Source organism: Musca autumnalis, unplaced genomic scaffold (assembly GCF_047663935.1).
Source record: "Musca autumnalis isolate F117 unplaced genomic scaffold, ASM4766393v1 scaffold_2, whole genome shotgun sequence".
In the NCBI taxonomy this organism is placed as follows: domain Eukaryota; kingdom Metazoa; phylum Arthropoda; class Insecta; order Diptera; family Muscidae; genus Musca; species Musca autumnalis.
In genome coordinates this window covers 80598524-80613701 of record NW_027411755.1, presented here as the reverse complement: position 1 = coordinate 80613701, position 15178 = coordinate 80598524, and the positions used below count along the sequence as shown (strand labels likewise).

The 15178-nt window shown below is 29.7% G+C and overlaps 15 non-coding genes across 15 annotated transcripts; all 15 read left to right on the top strand.

The window, feature by feature from the left end:
• Window positions 1–201: 201 nt before the first annotated feature.
• On the top strand, window positions 202–320 carry LOC141395757 (5S ribosomal RNA). The gene has a single exon (XR_012410879.1). It is a non-coding gene; the product is annotated as a 5S ribosomal RNA (ribosomal RNA).
• A 685-nt stretch (window positions 321–1005) lies between these two features.
• On the top strand, window positions 1006–1124 carry LOC141395754 (5S ribosomal RNA). The gene has a single exon (XR_012410877.1). It is a non-coding gene; the product is annotated as a 5S ribosomal RNA (ribosomal RNA).
• A 685-nt stretch (window positions 1125–1809) lies between these two features.
• Window positions 1810–1928, top strand: LOC141395753 (5S ribosomal RNA). The gene has a single exon (XR_012410876.1). It is a non-coding gene; the product is annotated as a 5S ribosomal RNA (ribosomal RNA).
• Window positions 1929–2613: 685 nt separating this feature from the next.
• On the top strand, window positions 2614–2732 carry LOC141395752 (5S ribosomal RNA). Its single transcript, XR_012410875.1, has one exon. It is a non-coding gene; the product is annotated as a 5S ribosomal RNA (ribosomal RNA).
• A 685-nt stretch (window positions 2733–3417) lies between these two features.
• LOC141395751 (5S ribosomal RNA) lies at window positions 3418–3536 on the top strand. Its single transcript, XR_012410874.1, has one exon. It is a non-coding gene; the product is annotated as a 5S ribosomal RNA (ribosomal RNA).
• A 685-nt stretch (window positions 3537–4221) lies between these two features.
• LOC141395750 (5S ribosomal RNA) lies at window positions 4222–4340 on the top strand. The gene has a single exon (XR_012410873.1). It is a non-coding gene; the product is annotated as a 5S ribosomal RNA (ribosomal RNA).
• A 685-nt stretch (window positions 4341–5025) lies between these two features.
• On the top strand, window positions 5026–5144 carry LOC141395749 (5S ribosomal RNA). Its single transcript, XR_012410872.1, has one exon. It is a non-coding gene; the product is annotated as a 5S ribosomal RNA (ribosomal RNA).
• A 685-nt stretch (window positions 5145–5829) lies between these two features.
• Window positions 5830–5948, top strand: LOC141395748 (5S ribosomal RNA). The gene has a single exon (XR_012410871.1). It is a non-coding gene; the product is annotated as a 5S ribosomal RNA (ribosomal RNA).
• A 685-nt stretch (window positions 5949–6633) lies between these two features.
• LOC141395747 (5S ribosomal RNA) lies at window positions 6634–6752 on the top strand. Its single transcript, XR_012410870.1, has one exon. It is a non-coding gene; the product is annotated as a 5S ribosomal RNA (ribosomal RNA).
• A 685-nt stretch (window positions 6753–7437) lies between these two features.
• Window positions 7438–7556, top strand: LOC141395746 (5S ribosomal RNA). The gene has a single exon (XR_012410869.1). It is a non-coding gene; the product is annotated as a 5S ribosomal RNA (ribosomal RNA).
• A 685-nt stretch (window positions 7557–8241) lies between these two features.
• LOC141395745 (5S ribosomal RNA) lies at window positions 8242–8360 on the top strand. The gene has a single exon (XR_012410868.1). It is a non-coding gene; the product is annotated as a 5S ribosomal RNA (ribosomal RNA).
• A 685-nt stretch (window positions 8361–9045) lies between these two features.
• Window positions 9046–9164, top strand: LOC141395743 (5S ribosomal RNA). Its single transcript, XR_012410866.1, has one exon. It is a non-coding gene; the product is annotated as a 5S ribosomal RNA (ribosomal RNA).
• A 685-nt stretch (window positions 9165–9849) lies between these two features.
• LOC141395742 (5S ribosomal RNA) lies at window positions 9850–9968 on the top strand. The gene has a single exon (XR_012410865.1). It is a non-coding gene; the product is annotated as a 5S ribosomal RNA (ribosomal RNA).
• A 685-nt stretch (window positions 9969–10653) lies between these two features.
• On the top strand, window positions 10654–10772 carry LOC141395741 (5S ribosomal RNA). Its single transcript, XR_012410864.1, has one exon. It is a non-coding gene; the product is annotated as a 5S ribosomal RNA (ribosomal RNA).
• Window positions 10773–11457: 685 nt separating this feature from the next.
• On the top strand, window positions 11458–11576 carry LOC141395739 (5S ribosomal RNA). Its single transcript, XR_012410863.1, has one exon. It is a non-coding gene; the product is annotated as a 5S ribosomal RNA (ribosomal RNA).
• Window positions 11577–15178: the final 3602 nt, after the last annotated feature.

The following is a 15178-nucleotide window of genomic DNA, read 5'->3' as shown; positions in this document are numbered from 1 at the left end:
TAGATTTTTTGATGCCAAATTAATACATACTGGTTATGTTCACTAATAACTAAAGGAAACAGTCAACATTTTCCTTTATAAAACGAAAATAAAACTTCTTGTTCGTTTGTGTGTTTGTGTGCAATAAGTAAACGAAATTGTTTTAAACACACAAGCAATGAAATCAATGGCCATATGAAGCAAAATAAACTATGTTTCTTCGCCAACGACCATACCACGCTGAGTACATCGGTTCTCGTCCGATCACCGAAATTAAGCAGCGTCGGGCGCGGTTAGTACTTAGATGGGGGACCGCTTGGGAACACCGCGTGTTGTTGGCATTGTCCAAAATTTTTTTATTTTATTTTATTTTCTTTTTTATTTTTCTCTATTAAATAAAAAAAGAATGAAGTCGATATCTTCATTTTTAACCGAAATAGAGCCAAAATAAAAAACTCAACTGCCTATTATTTTAAGGTAAATGTAAAACATTCGCTATTGATTATGCTCAGTTGTACGTAACTAGATACAATAGTCTATGATTTCCTTTGTAAAACAAAAGTAAAATTCTTTATAAATTTGTTTCGTTTCTCAAAAAACGTAATTTAAGGAGGCAAATTTTCGCAAAATGCATTTATTTTTAACAATATTTAAGAAATTTTAACATTTATTAAAAAACAAGAATTTTTATTGTAAAATTCTTTAAAAAAATTGTCTATATTTCCAAAAAAAGGTAATTTAAGGAGCCAAATTTTCCCAAAATACATTTATTTTTAGCAATATTTAATAAATTTTAACATTTATTAAAAAAACTACAATTTTTGTTAGATTTTTTGATGCCAAATTAATACATACTGGTTATGTTCACTAATAACTAAAGGAAACAGTCAACATTTTCCTTTATAAAACGAAAATAAAACTTCTTGTTCGTTTGTGTGTTTGTGTGCAATAAGTAAACGAAATTGTTTTAAACACACAAGCAATGAAATCAATGGCCATATGAAGCAAAATAAACTATGTTTCTTCGCCAACGACCATACCACGCTGAGTACATCGGTTCTCGTCCGATCACCGAAATTAAGCAGCGTCGGGCGCGGTTAGTACTTAGATGGGGGACCGCTTGGGAACACCGCGTGTTGTTGGCATTGTCCAAAATTTTTTTATTTTATTTTATTTTCTTTTTTATTTTTCTCTATTAAATAAAAAAAGAATGAAGTCGATATCTTCATTTTTAACCGAAATAGAGCCAAAATAAAAAACTCAACTGCCTATTATTTTAAGGTAAATGTAAAACATTCGCTATTGATTATGCTCAGTTGTACGTAACTAGATACAATAGTCTATGATTTCCTTTGTAAAACAAAAGTAAAATTCTTTATAAATTTGTTTCGTTTCTCAAAAAACGTAATTTAAGGAGGCAAATTTTCGCAAAATGCATTTATTTTTAACAATATTTAAGAAATTTTAACATTTATTAAAAAACAAGAATTTTTATTGTAAAATTCTTTAAAAAAATTGTCTATATTTCCAAAAAAAGGTAATTTAAGGAGCCAAATTTTCCCAAAATACATTTATTTTTAGCAATATTTAATAAATTTTAACATTTATTAAAAAAACTACAATTTTTGTTAGATTTTTTGATGCCAAATTAATACATACTGGTTATGTTCACTAATAACTAAAGGAAACAGTCAACATTTTCCTTTATAAAACGAAAATAAAACTTCTTGTTCGTTTGTGTGTTTGTGTGCAATAAGTAAACGAAATTGTTTTAAACACACAAGCAATGAAATCAATGGCCATATGAAGCAAAATAAACTATGTTTCTTCGCCAACGACCATACCACGCTGAGTACATCGGTTCTCGTCCGATCACCGAAATTAAGCAGCGTCGGGCGCGGTTAGTACTTAGATGGGGGACCGCTTGGGAACACCGCGTGTTGTTGGCATTGTCCAAAATTTTTTTATTTTATTTTATTTTCTTTTTTATTTTTCTCTATTAAATAAAAAAAGAATGAAGTCGATATCTTCATTTTTAACCGAAATAGAGCCAAAATAAAAAACTCAACTGCCTATTATTTTAAGGTAAATGTAAAACATTCGCTATTGATTATGCTCAGTTGTACGTAACTAGATACAATAGTCTATGATTTCCTTTGTAAAACAAAAGTAAAATTCTTTATAAATTTGTTTCGTTTCTCAAAAAACGTAATTTAAGGAGGCAAATTTTCGCAAAATGCATTTATTTTTAACAATATTTAAGAAATTTTAACATTTATTAAAAAACAAGAATTTTTATTGTAAAATTCTTTAAAAAAATTGTCTATATTTCCAAAAAAAGGTAATTTAAGGAGCCAAATTTTCCCAAAATACATTTATTTTTAGCAATATTTAATAAATTTTAACATTTATTAAAAAAACTACAATTTTTGTTAGATTTTTTGATGCCAAATTAATACATACTGGTTATGTTCACTAATAACTAAAGGAAACAGTCAACATTTTCCTTTATAAAACGAAAATAAAACTTCTTGTTCGTTTGTGTGTTTGTGTGCAATAAGTAAACGAAATTGTTTTAAACACACAAGCAATGAAATCAATGGCCATATGAAGCAAAATAAACTATGTTTCTTCGCCAACGACCATACCACGCTGAGTACATCGGTTCTCGTCCGATCACCGAAATTAAGCAGCGTCGGGCGCGGTTAGTACTTAGATGGGGGACCGCTTGGGAACACCGCGTGTTGTTGGCATTGTCCAAAATTTTTTTATTTTATTTTATTTTCTTTTTTATTTTTCTCTATTAAATAAAAAAAGAATGAAGTCGATATCTTCATTTTTAACCGAAATAGAGCCAAAATAAAAAACTCAACTGCCTATTATTTTAAGGTAAATGTAAAACATTCGCTATTGATTATGCTCAGTTGTACGTAACTAGATACAATAGTCTATGATTTCCTTTGTAAAACAAAAGTAAAATTCTTTATAAATTTGTTTCGTTTCTCAAAAAACGTAATTTAAGGAGGCAAATTTTCGCAAAATGCATTTATTTTTAACAATATTTAAGAAATTTTAACATTTATTAAAAAACAAGAATTTTTATTGTAAAATTCTTTAAAAAAATTGTCTATATTTCCAAAAAAAGGTAATTTAAGGAGCCAAATTTTCCCAAAATACATTTATTTTTAGCAATATTTAATAAATTTTAACATTTATTAAAAAAACTACAATTTTTGTTAGATTTTTTGATGCCAAATTAATACATACTGGTTATGTTCACTAATAACTAAAGGAAACAGTCAACATTTTCCTTTATAAAACGAAAATAAAACTTCTTGTTCGTTTGTGTGTTTGTGTGCAATAAGTAAACGAAATTGTTTTAAACACACAAGCAATGAAATCAATGGCCATATGAAGCAAAATAAACTATGTTTCTTCGCCAACGACCATACCACGCTGAGTACATCGGTTCTCGTCCGATCACCGAAATTAAGCAGCGTCGGGCGCGGTTAGTACTTAGATGGGGGACCGCTTGGGAACACCGCGTGTTGTTGGCATTGTCCAAAATTTTTTTATTTTATTTTATTTTCTTTTTTATTTTTCTCTATTAAATAAAAAAAGAATGAAGTCGATATCTTCATTTTTAACCGAAATAGAGCCAAAATAAAAAACTCAACTGCCTATTATTTTAAGGTAAATGTAAAACATTCGCTATTGATTATGCTCAGTTGTACGTAACTAGATACAATAGTCTATGATTTCCTTTGTAAAACAAAAGTAAAATTCTTTATAAATTTGTTTCGTTTCTCAAAAAACGTAATTTAAGGAGGCAAATTTTCGCAAAATGCATTTATTTTTAACAATATTTAAGAAATTTTAACATTTATTAAAAAACAAGAATTTTTATTGTAAAATTCTTTAAAAAAATTGTCTATATTTCCAAAAAAAGGTAATTTAAGGAGCCAAATTTTCCCAAAATACATTTATTTTTAGCAATATTTAATAAATTTTAACATTTATTAAAAAAACTACAATTTTTGTTAGATTTTTTGATGCCAAATTAATACATACTGGTTATGTTCACTAATAACTAAAGGAAACAGTCAACATTTTCCTTTATAAAACGAAAATAAAACTTCTTGTTCGTTTGTGTGTTTGTGTGCAATAAGTAAACGAAATTGTTTTAAACACACAAGCAATGAAATCAATGGCCATATGAAGCAAAATAAACTATGTTTCTTCGCCAACGACCATACCACGCTGAGTACATCGGTTCTCGTCCGATCACCGAAATTAAGCAGCGTCGGGCGCGGTTAGTACTTAGATGGGGGACCGCTTGGGAACACCGCGTGTTGTTGGCATTGTCCAAAATTTTTTTATTTTATTTTATTTTCTTTTTTATTTTTCTCTATTAAATAAAAAAAGAATGAAGTCGATATCTTCATTTTTAACCGAAATAGAGCCAAAATAAAAAACTCAACTGCCTATTATTTTAAGGTAAATGTAAAACATTCGCTATTGATTATGCTCAGTTGTACGTAACTAGATACAATAGTCTATGATTTCCTTTGTAAAACAAAAGTAAAATTCTTTATAAATTTGTTTCGTTTCTCAAAAAACGTAATTTAAGGAGGCAAATTTTCGCAAAATGCATTTATTTTTAACAATATTTAAGAAATTTTAACATTTATTAAAAAACAAGAATTTTTATTGTAAAATTCTTTAAAAAAATTGTCTATATTTCCAAAAAAAGGTAATTTAAGGAGCCAAATTTTCCCAAAATACATTTATTTTTAGCAATATTTAATAAATTTTAACATTTATTAAAAAAACTACAATTTTTGTTAGATTTTTTGATGCCAAATTAATACATACTGGTTATGTTCACTAATAACTAAAGGAAACAGTCAACATTTTCCTTTATAAAACGAAAATAAAACTTCTTGTTCGTTTGTGTGTTTGTGTGCAATAAGTAAACGAAATTGTTTTAAACACACAAGCAATGAAATCAATGGCCATATGAAGCAAAATAAACTATGTTTCTTCGCCAACGACCATACCACGCTGAGTACATCGGTTCTCGTCCGATCACCGAAATTAAGCAGCGTCGGGCGCGGTTAGTACTTAGATGGGGGACCGCTTGGGAACACCGCGTGTTGTTGGCATTGTCCAAAATTTTTTTATTTTATTTTATTTTCTTTTTTATTTTTCTCTATTAAATAAAAAAAGAATGAAGTCGATATCTTCATTTTTAACCGAAATAGAGCCAAAATAAAAAACTCAACTGCCTATTATTTTAAGGTAAATGTAAAACATTCGCTATTGATTATGCTCAGTTGTACGTAACTAGATACAATAGTCTATGATTTCCTTTGTAAAACAAAAGTAAAATTCTTTATAAATTTGTTTCGTTTCTCAAAAAACGTAATTTAAGGAGGCAAATTTTCGCAAAATGCATTTATTTTTAACAATATTTAAGAAATTTTAACATTTATTAAAAAACAAGAATTTTTATTGTAAAATTCTTTAAAAAAATTGTCTATATTTCCAAAAAAAGGTAATTTAAGGAGCCAAATTTTCCCAAAATACATTTATTTTTAGCAATATTTAATAAATTTTAACATTTATTAAAAAAACTACAATTTTTGTTAGATTTTTTGATGCCAAATTAATACATACTGGTTATGTTCACTAATAACTAAAGGAAACAGTCAACATTTTCCTTTATAAAACGAAAATAAAACTTCTTGTTCGTTTGTGTGTTTGTGTGCAATAAGTAAACGAAATTGTTTTAAACACACAAGCAATGAAATCAATGGCCATATGAAGCAAAATAAACTATGTTTCTTCGCCAACGACCATACCACGCTGAGTACATCGGTTCTCGTCCGATCACCGAAATTAAGCAGCGTCGGGCGCGGTTAGTACTTAGATGGGGGACCGCTTGGGAACACCGCGTGTTGTTGGCATTGTCCAAAATTTTTTTATTTTATTTTATTTTCTTTTTTATTTTTCTCTATTAAATAAAAAAAGAATGAAGTCGATATCTTCATTTTTAACCGAAATAGAGCCAAAATAAAAAACTCAACTGCCTATTATTTTAAGGTAAATGTAAAACATTCGCTATTGATTATGCTCAGTTGTACGTAACTAGATACAATAGTCTATGATTTCCTTTGTAAAACAAAAGTAAAATTCTTTATAAATTTGTTTCGTTTCTCAAAAAACGTAATTTAAGGAGGCAAATTTTCGCAAAATGCATTTATTTTTAACAATATTTAAGAAATTTTAACATTTATTAAAAAACAAGAATTTTTATTGTAAAATTCTTTAAAAAAATTGTCTATATTTCCAAAAAAAGGTAATTTAAGGAGCCAAATTTTCCCAAAATACATTTATTTTTAGCAATATTTAATAAATTTTAACATTTATTAAAAAAACTACAATTTTTGTTAGATTTTTTGATGCCAAATTAATACATACTGGTTATGTTCACTAATAACTAAAGGAAACAGTCAACATTTTCCTTTATAAAACGAAAATAAAACTTCTTGTTCGTTTGTGTGTTTGTGTGCAATAAGTAAACGAAATTGTTTTAAACACACAAGCAATGAAATCAATGGCCATATGAAGCAAAATAAACTATGTTTCTTCGCCAACGACCATACCACGCTGAGTACATCGGTTCTCGTCCGATCACCGAAATTAAGCAGCGTCGGGCGCGGTTAGTACTTAGATGGGGGACCGCTTGGGAACACCGCGTGTTGTTGGCATTGTCCAAAATTTTTTTATTTTATTTTATTTTCTTTTTTATTTTTCTCTATTAAATAAAAAAAGAATGAAGTCGATATCTTCATTTTTAACCGAAATAGAGCCAAAATAAAAAACTCAACTGCCTATTATTTTAAGGTAAATGTAAAACATTCGCTATTGATTATGCTCAGTTGTACGTAACTAGATACAATAGTCTATGATTTCCTTTGTAAAACAAAAGTAAAATTCTTTATAAATTTGTTTCGTTTCTCAAAAAACGTAATTTAAGGAGGCAAATTTTCGCAAAATGCATTTATTTTTAACAATATTTAAGAAATTTTAACATTTATTAAAAAACAAGAATTTTTATTGTAAAATTCTTTAAAAAAATTGTCTATATTTCCAAAAAAAGGTAATTTAAGGAGCCAAATTTTCCCAAAATACATTTATTTTTAGCAATATTTAATAAATTTTAACATTTATTAAAAAAACTACAATTTTTGTTAGATTTTTTGATGCCAAATTAATACATACTGGTTATGTTCACTAATAACTAAAGGAAACAGTCAACATTTTCCTTTATAAAACGAAAATAAAACTTCTTGTTCGTTTGTGTGTTTGTGTGCAATAAGTAAACGAAATTGTTTTAAACACACAAGCAATGAAATCAATGGCCATATGAAGCAAAATAAACTATGTTTCTTCGCCAACGACCATACCACGCTGAGTACATCGGTTCTCGTCCGATCACCGAAATTAAGCAGCGTCGGGCGCGGTTAGTACTTAGATGGGGGACCGCTTGGGAACACCGCGTGTTGTTGGCATTGTCCAAAATTTTTTTATTTTATTTTATTTTCTTTTTTATTTTTCTCTATTAAATAAAAAAAGAATGAAGTCGATATCTTCATTTTTAACCGAAATAGAGCCAAAATAAAAAACTCAACTGCCTATTATTTTAAGGTAAATGTAAAACATTCGCTATTGATTATGCTCAGTTGTACGTAACTAGATACAATAGTCTATGATTTCCTTTGTAAAACAAAAGTAAAATTCTTTATAAATTTGTTTCGTTTCTCAAAAAACGTAATTTAAGGAGGCAAATTTTCGCAAAATGCATTTATTTTTAACAATATTTAAGAAATTTTAACATTTATTAAAAAACAAGAATTTTTATTGTAAAATTCTTTAAAAAAATTGTCTATATTTCCAAAAAAAGGTAATTTAAGGAGCCAAATTTTCCCAAAATACATTTATTTTTAGCAATATTTAATAAATTTTAACATTTATTAAAAAAACTACAATTTTTGTTAGATTTTTTGATGCCAAATTAATACATACTGGTTATGTTCACTAATAACTAAAGGAAACAGTCAACATTTTCCTTTATAAAACGAAAATAAAACTTCTTGTTCGTTTGTGTGTTTGTGTGCAATAAGTAAACGAAATTGTTTTAAACACACAAGCAATGAAATCAATGGCCATATGAAGCAAAATAAACTATGTTTCTTCGCCAACGACCATACCACGCTGAGTACATCGGTTCTCGTCCGATCACCGAAATTAAGCAGCGTCGGGCGCGGTTAGTACTTAGATGGGGGACCGCTTGGGAACACCGCGTGTTGTTGGCATTGTCCAAAATTTTTTTATTTTATTTTATTTTCTTTTTTATTTTTCTCTATTAAATAAAAAAAGAATGAAGTCGATATCTTCATTTTTAACCGAAATAGAGCCAAAATAAAAAACTCAACTGCCTATTATTTTAAGGTAAATGTAAAACATTCGCTATTGATTATGCTCAGTTGTACGTAACTAGATACAATAGTCTATGATTTCCTTTGTAAAACAAAAGTAAAATTCTTTATAAATTTGTTTCGTTTCTCAAAAAACGTAATTTAAGGAGGCAAATTTTCGCAAAATGCATTTATTTTTAACAATATTTAAGAAATTTTAACATTTATTAAAAAACAAGAATTTTTATTGTAAAATTCTTTAAAAAAATTGTCTATATTTCCAAAAAAAGGTAATTTAAGGAGCCAAATTTTCCCAAAATACATTTATTTTTAGCAATATTTAATAAATTTTAACATTTATTAAAAAAACTACAATTTTTGTTAGATTTTTTGATGCCAAATTAATACATACTGGTTATGTTCACTAATAACTAAAGGAAACAGTCAACATTTTCCTTTATAAAACGAAAATAAAACTTCTTGTTCGTTTGTGTGTTTGTGTGCAATAAGTAAACGAAATTGTTTTAAACACACAAGCAATGAAATCAATGGCCATATGAAGCAAAATAAACTATGTTTCTTCGCCAACGACCATACCACGCTGAGTACATCGGTTCTCGTCCGATCACCGAAATTAAGCAGCGTCGGGCGCGGTTAGTACTTAGATGGGGGACCGCTTGGGAACACCGCGTGTTGTTGGCATTGTCCAAAATTTTTTTATTTTATTTTATTTTCTTTTTTATTTTTCTCTATTAAATAAAAAAAGAATGAAGTCGATATCTTCATTTTTAACCGAAATAGAGCCAAATTAAAAAACTCAACTGCCTATTATTTTAAGGTAAATGTAAAACATTCGCTATTGATTATGCTCAGTTGTACGTAACTAGATACAATAGTCTATGATTTCCTTTGTAAAACAAAAGTAAAATTCTTTATAAATTTGTTTCGTTTCTCAAAAAACGTAATTTAAGGAGGCAAATTTTCGCAAAATGCATTTATTTTTAACAATATTTAAGAAATTTTAACATTTATTAAAAAACAAGAATTTTTATTGTAAAATTCTTTAAAAAAATTGTCTATATTTCCAAAAAAAGGTAATTTAAGGAGCCAAATTTTCCCAAAATACATTTATTTTTAGCAATATTTAATAAATTTTAACATTTATTAAAAAAACTACAATTTTTGTTAGATTTTTTGATGCCAAATTAATACATACTGGTTATGTTCACTAATAACTAAAGGAAACAGTCAACATTTTCCTTTATAAAACGAAAATAAAACTTCTTGTTCGTTTGTGTGTTTGTGTGCAATAAGTAAACGAAATTGTTTTAAACACACAAGCAATGAAATCAATGGCCATATGAAGCAAAATAAACTATGTTTCTTCGCCAACGACCATACCACGCTGAGTACATCGGTTCTCGTCCGATCACCGAAATTAAGCAGCGTCGGGCGCGGTTAGTACTTAGATGGGGGACCGCTTGGGAACACCGCGTGTTGTTGGCATTGTCCAAAATTTTTTTATTTTATTTTATTTTCTTTTTTATTTTTCTCTATTAAATAAAAAAAGAATGAAGTCGATATCTTCATTTTTAACCGAAATAGAGCCAAAATAAAAAACTCAACTGCCTATTATTTTAAGGTAAATGTAAAACATTCGCTATTGATTATGCTCAGTTGTACGTAACTAGATACAATAGTCTATGATTTCCTTTGTAAAACAAAAGTAAAATTCTTTATAAATTTGTTTCGTTTCTCAAAAAACGTAATTTAAGGAGGCAAATTTTCGCAAAATGCATTTATTTTTAACAATATTTAAGAAATTTTAACATTTATTAAAAAACAAGAATTTTTATTGTAAAATTCTTTAAAAAAATTGTCTATATTTCCAAAAAAAGGTAATTTAAGGAGCCAAATTTTCCCAAAATACATTTATTTTTAGCAATATTTAATAAATTTTAACATTTATTAAAAAAACTACAATTTTTGTTAGATTTTTTGATGCCAAATTAATACATACTGGTTATGTTCACTAATAACTAAAGGAAACAGTCAACATTTTCCTTTATAAAACGAAAATAAAACTTCTTGTTCGTTTGTGTGTTTGTGTGCAATAAGTAAACGAAATTGTTTTAAACACACAAGCAATGAAATCAATGGCCATATGAAGCAAAATAAACTATGTTTCTTCGCCAACGACCATACCACGCTGAGTACATCGGTTCTCGTCCGATCACCGAAATTAAGCAGCGTCGGGCGCGGTTAGTACTTAGATGGGGGACCGCTTGGGAACACCGCGTGTTGTTGGCATTGTCCAAAATTTTTTTATTTTATTTTATTTTCTTTTTTATTTTTCTCTATTAAATAAAAAAAGAATGAAGTCGATATCTTCATTTTTAACCGAAATAGAGCCAAAATAAAAAACTCAACTGCCTATTATTTTAAGGTAAATGTAAAACATTCGCTATTGATTATGCTCAGTTGTACGTAACTAGATACAATAGTCTATGATTTCCTTTGTAAAACAAAAGTAAAATTCTTTATAAATTTGTTTCGTTTCTCAAAAAACGTAATTTAAGGAGGCAAATTTTCGCAAAATGCATTTATTTTTAACAATATTTAAGAAATTTTAACATTTATTAAAAAACAAGAATTTTTATTGTAAAATTCTTTAAAAAAATTGTCTATATTTCCAAAAAAAGGTAATTTAAGGAGCCAAATTTTCCCAAAATACATTTATTTTTAGCAATATTTAATAAATTTTAACATTTATTAAAAAAACTACAATTTTTGTTAGATTTGTTGATGCCAAATTAATACATACTGGTTATGTTCACTAATAACTAAAGGAAACAGTCAACATTTTCCTTTATAAAACGAAAATAAAACTTCTTGTTCGTTTGTGTGTTTGTGTGCAATAAGTAAACGAAATTGTTTTAAACACACAAGCAATGAAATCAATGGCCATATGAAGCAAAATAAACTATGTTTCTTCGCCAACGACCATACCACGCTGAGTACATCGGTTCTCGTCCGATCACCGAAATTAAGCAGCGTCGGGCGCGGTTAGTACTTAGATGGGGGACCGCTTGGGAACACCGCGTGTTGTTGGCATTGTCCAAAATTTTTTTATTTTATTTTATTTTCTTTTTTATTTTTCTCTATTAAATAAAAAAAGAATGAAGTCGATATCTTCATTTTTAACCGAAATAGAGCCAAAATAAAAAACTCAACTGCCTATTATTTTAAGGTAAATGTAAAACATTCGCTATTGATTATGCTCAGTTGTACGTAACTAGATACAATAGTCTATGATTTCCTTTGTAAAACAAAAGTAAAATTCTTTATAAATTTGTTTCGTTTCTCAAAAAACGTAATTTAAGGAGGCAAATTTTCGCAAAATGCATTTATTTTTAACAATATTTAAGAAATTTTAACATTTATTAAAAAACAAGAATTTTTATTGTAAAATTCTTTAAAAAAATTGTCTATATTTCCAAAAAAAGGTAATTTAAGGAGCCAAATTTTCCCAAAATACATTTATTTTTAGCAATATTTAATAAATTTTAACATTTATTAAAAAAACTACAATTTTTGTTAGATTTTTTGATGCCAAATTAATACATACTGGTTATGTTCACTAATAACTAAAGGAAACAGTCAACATTTTCCTTTATAAAACGAAAATAAAACTTCTTGTTCGTTTGTGTGTTTGTGTGCAATAAGTAAACGAAATTGTTTTAAACACACAAGCAATCATTTCATTTCATTTCAAAATTGCTATTTTATTTATTTAATTTCAGTTTACAAAAAATACTTAATAGCTAAAGTATATTTTTGGTACACTAAGTAAATATTCTCATAAGTACAAAATTTTTTGAGACTACATTATTTAATATTTTTGTGCTGCAGTTAGGTGCTAGCAATCATCAGTTTACGAAATGTTTTGTTTTAAAATAAGTTAAATAATTCATTGCCAGAAAAAATTAATTCAAAAACTGGCTTGTTTTTCAAAGGTTATAAAAAGTAAAACTTATATACTAATAAAAATTTACATACTAATAATAATTATATATAAAACTTACATGCTAGAAATTACATACTAAATATATACAATATATACAAAGATTGGATTCACTGATCTGTAGAGTATACAGGATCAGTGTTCCAGTCATACCTTCGGTACCTTCTGTGGTAATACATCAGACGGTCTTCATCAAATAGCAGTCCCTCATCTCGTAGCTTAATTAAAGCTGCAGGAGGCAGGTGCTTCCTGGAGAGAAGGACTGCTATGTCTTCATCAATATCGAAGATATCTTGTACAATTTCATTTTGCAAGTTTTGGGATAATTCAAGGAATTTTAGTGCATTATTCACCATAAATTTGTCAATCCTATCAAAGTTTACAGAAGCATATAATCTTCTGTTAGAGGGCCTCCTTGGGATATCATTGGCATCTAAATTGCGTCCAAGCCCTAATGCTGGCGCCAAAATCATACGTTCGAATTTACGTATTCTTTCCATTTGTGAGGAGGACACGTCAGCCCATGCCGCAAAGGAGTATGTAACAATTGGTCGTATAATTTGCCTGTATATGAGGAGTTTTACTTCACTAGAAAGTGCCCCTCGCATGGCAAACAATCTCAGATAAGAGTGGTACACTTTTTTGGCCTTGGACAGGATGAAGTCCACATGGCGACAAAACTCAAATTTACTATCGAACAAAATACCGAGGTACTTCATCCTGTCCGAAAGCGCAATAGTTACATTACCTGCTTTTATAATAGGTGTATGTCTTCCAATATTGGGGCATGTGGCTCTGGGTTTCCCTGTAAAAACAACTGATACACATTTTTCAGTGTTTAATTTAAACCCCCATTTTGTAAAATATTCGCATAATTGGGCCATATAAATATTAATCCTTCTTTCTATTGTTTTGGCGTATTTTCCCCTTAACGCCAACAATATGTCATCAGCATACAATAGTAACAAGCCCCCTTCAGGTGGGTCAGGGATATCGCTGATGAAAAGATTGAACAAGACAGGCCCCAGAAGGGAGCCTTGCGGCACACCTGCTGTGACCTGTCTCTGTTCAGATACCTTATCACCAACTCTAACCCTAAAGACCCTGCCGTCCAGGAAGCTTGCTACCATTCTGTATGTTTGGGTATCTAGACCGTACGTCTGAAGCTTATATAAAATGCCTTTGTGCCATACAGCATCAAAGGCCTTTGAGAAATCAAGGCTAACAGCGATGGTACCTTCATATTTTTTGTAGCCATTTGTGACGTAGCTGGTAAAAGTGGTCAAAGCATGGGTTGTGGAATGGTTTGGTTTGAAACCAAACTGACAATCCTTAATAATACGTTTATCTTCAATGAAGATTTTTAATCTTTTATAGATTAAACTTTCTAATATTTTCCCGAATGGGGAAAGAAGGGAGATTGGCCTATAATTGGCACATCTTGTATTGTCAGAATTAGGTTTATTAATTGGTACAATCAAAGCCTCTTTCCATTTAGATGGAAAATAACCCAGATTTAGGCAATGATTGTACAGTATGGTGAGAAATGGAGATATAGTGTCTCTAACTTTCTTAACGGCGACATCGGGGATCTTGTCGACTCCGGTGGCCTTACGGGAAGGTCTAACAGCAATTGCTGAGGCAACTGCCGTGTTGTCGACAAACCCATTATCGAGCCATAAAGCTTCGTTATTTATTGAGGAGCCATCTGCTGAAAGATCACCATTGAACTCCACCAGGGGAGCCGGAACATGGTTCCCTCTAACAACCTCTGTTACAAGGTTAAAGAAGGAACCATCCTCCAGATTCTCCTCTATATGGTGTGAGCTCTTCATATGATCTGCGAATAACTCTGCTTTTTGCAGATCATCGGTTATGGGTGAATCTGTATCGTCCATGATGGTATCAATTGGACTTCTGAATGACAGTCCTGCTGCCCGTTTGACTTTCCCATAAGTTTTGGGGCCAACTTCAATATTTTCTAAGTATTCCCTAAAACGTTCTCTCTCGAAATTGGACACTTGTTCTCTTATTATTGTGGTTAGATTTCTTATGTCAGCTTTAAGCTCATCATATCTACCAGGATCTACTGTTCTACGTAAAGTTTGTCGTAGTCTTTTACGGTGTTTCATAAATCTAATAATACTAGGGGGCAATTCTCCCAGTATTGGACCCCTACACCTCATTTTTGGTACTGTAGATTCTATTGCATTTTGGAAGGCAGTATTTAGTCCGACAATGCAAGAATCTATTTCTTCAATAGAGACATTTCTGGTGGTTGGTAATATGTGACTTCTAATACCCTCTTCAATTTTCCTATTGAGTCGTCTTATATTAACCCTATCAAAGTTATAGAAGATTTGTTCTTCATTAGATTGTATATTGCCAACACATATATTTATTTCCACCGCCCTATGGTCGGATTCAAAATAATGTGTTGGCAATAAATCATCTATTGCCAGGGCTATGCCTGGCGTTTTTATGAAATAGTCGATATATGAGCTATTTTCTCTATTTGGCCTAGTGGGTTCTGCTGTAGGGCAGAGTAGGAAATTTGTGCAGTCAAGGAGGTAATCGTGTAAATCTGTGCCTCTTTTATCGTTAATTCCACCCCCCCAATCCCGATGTTTCGCATTTAGATCACAGCCAACGAGTATCTCGTTGGCAAGACCCAAATTGACGATTCCATCGA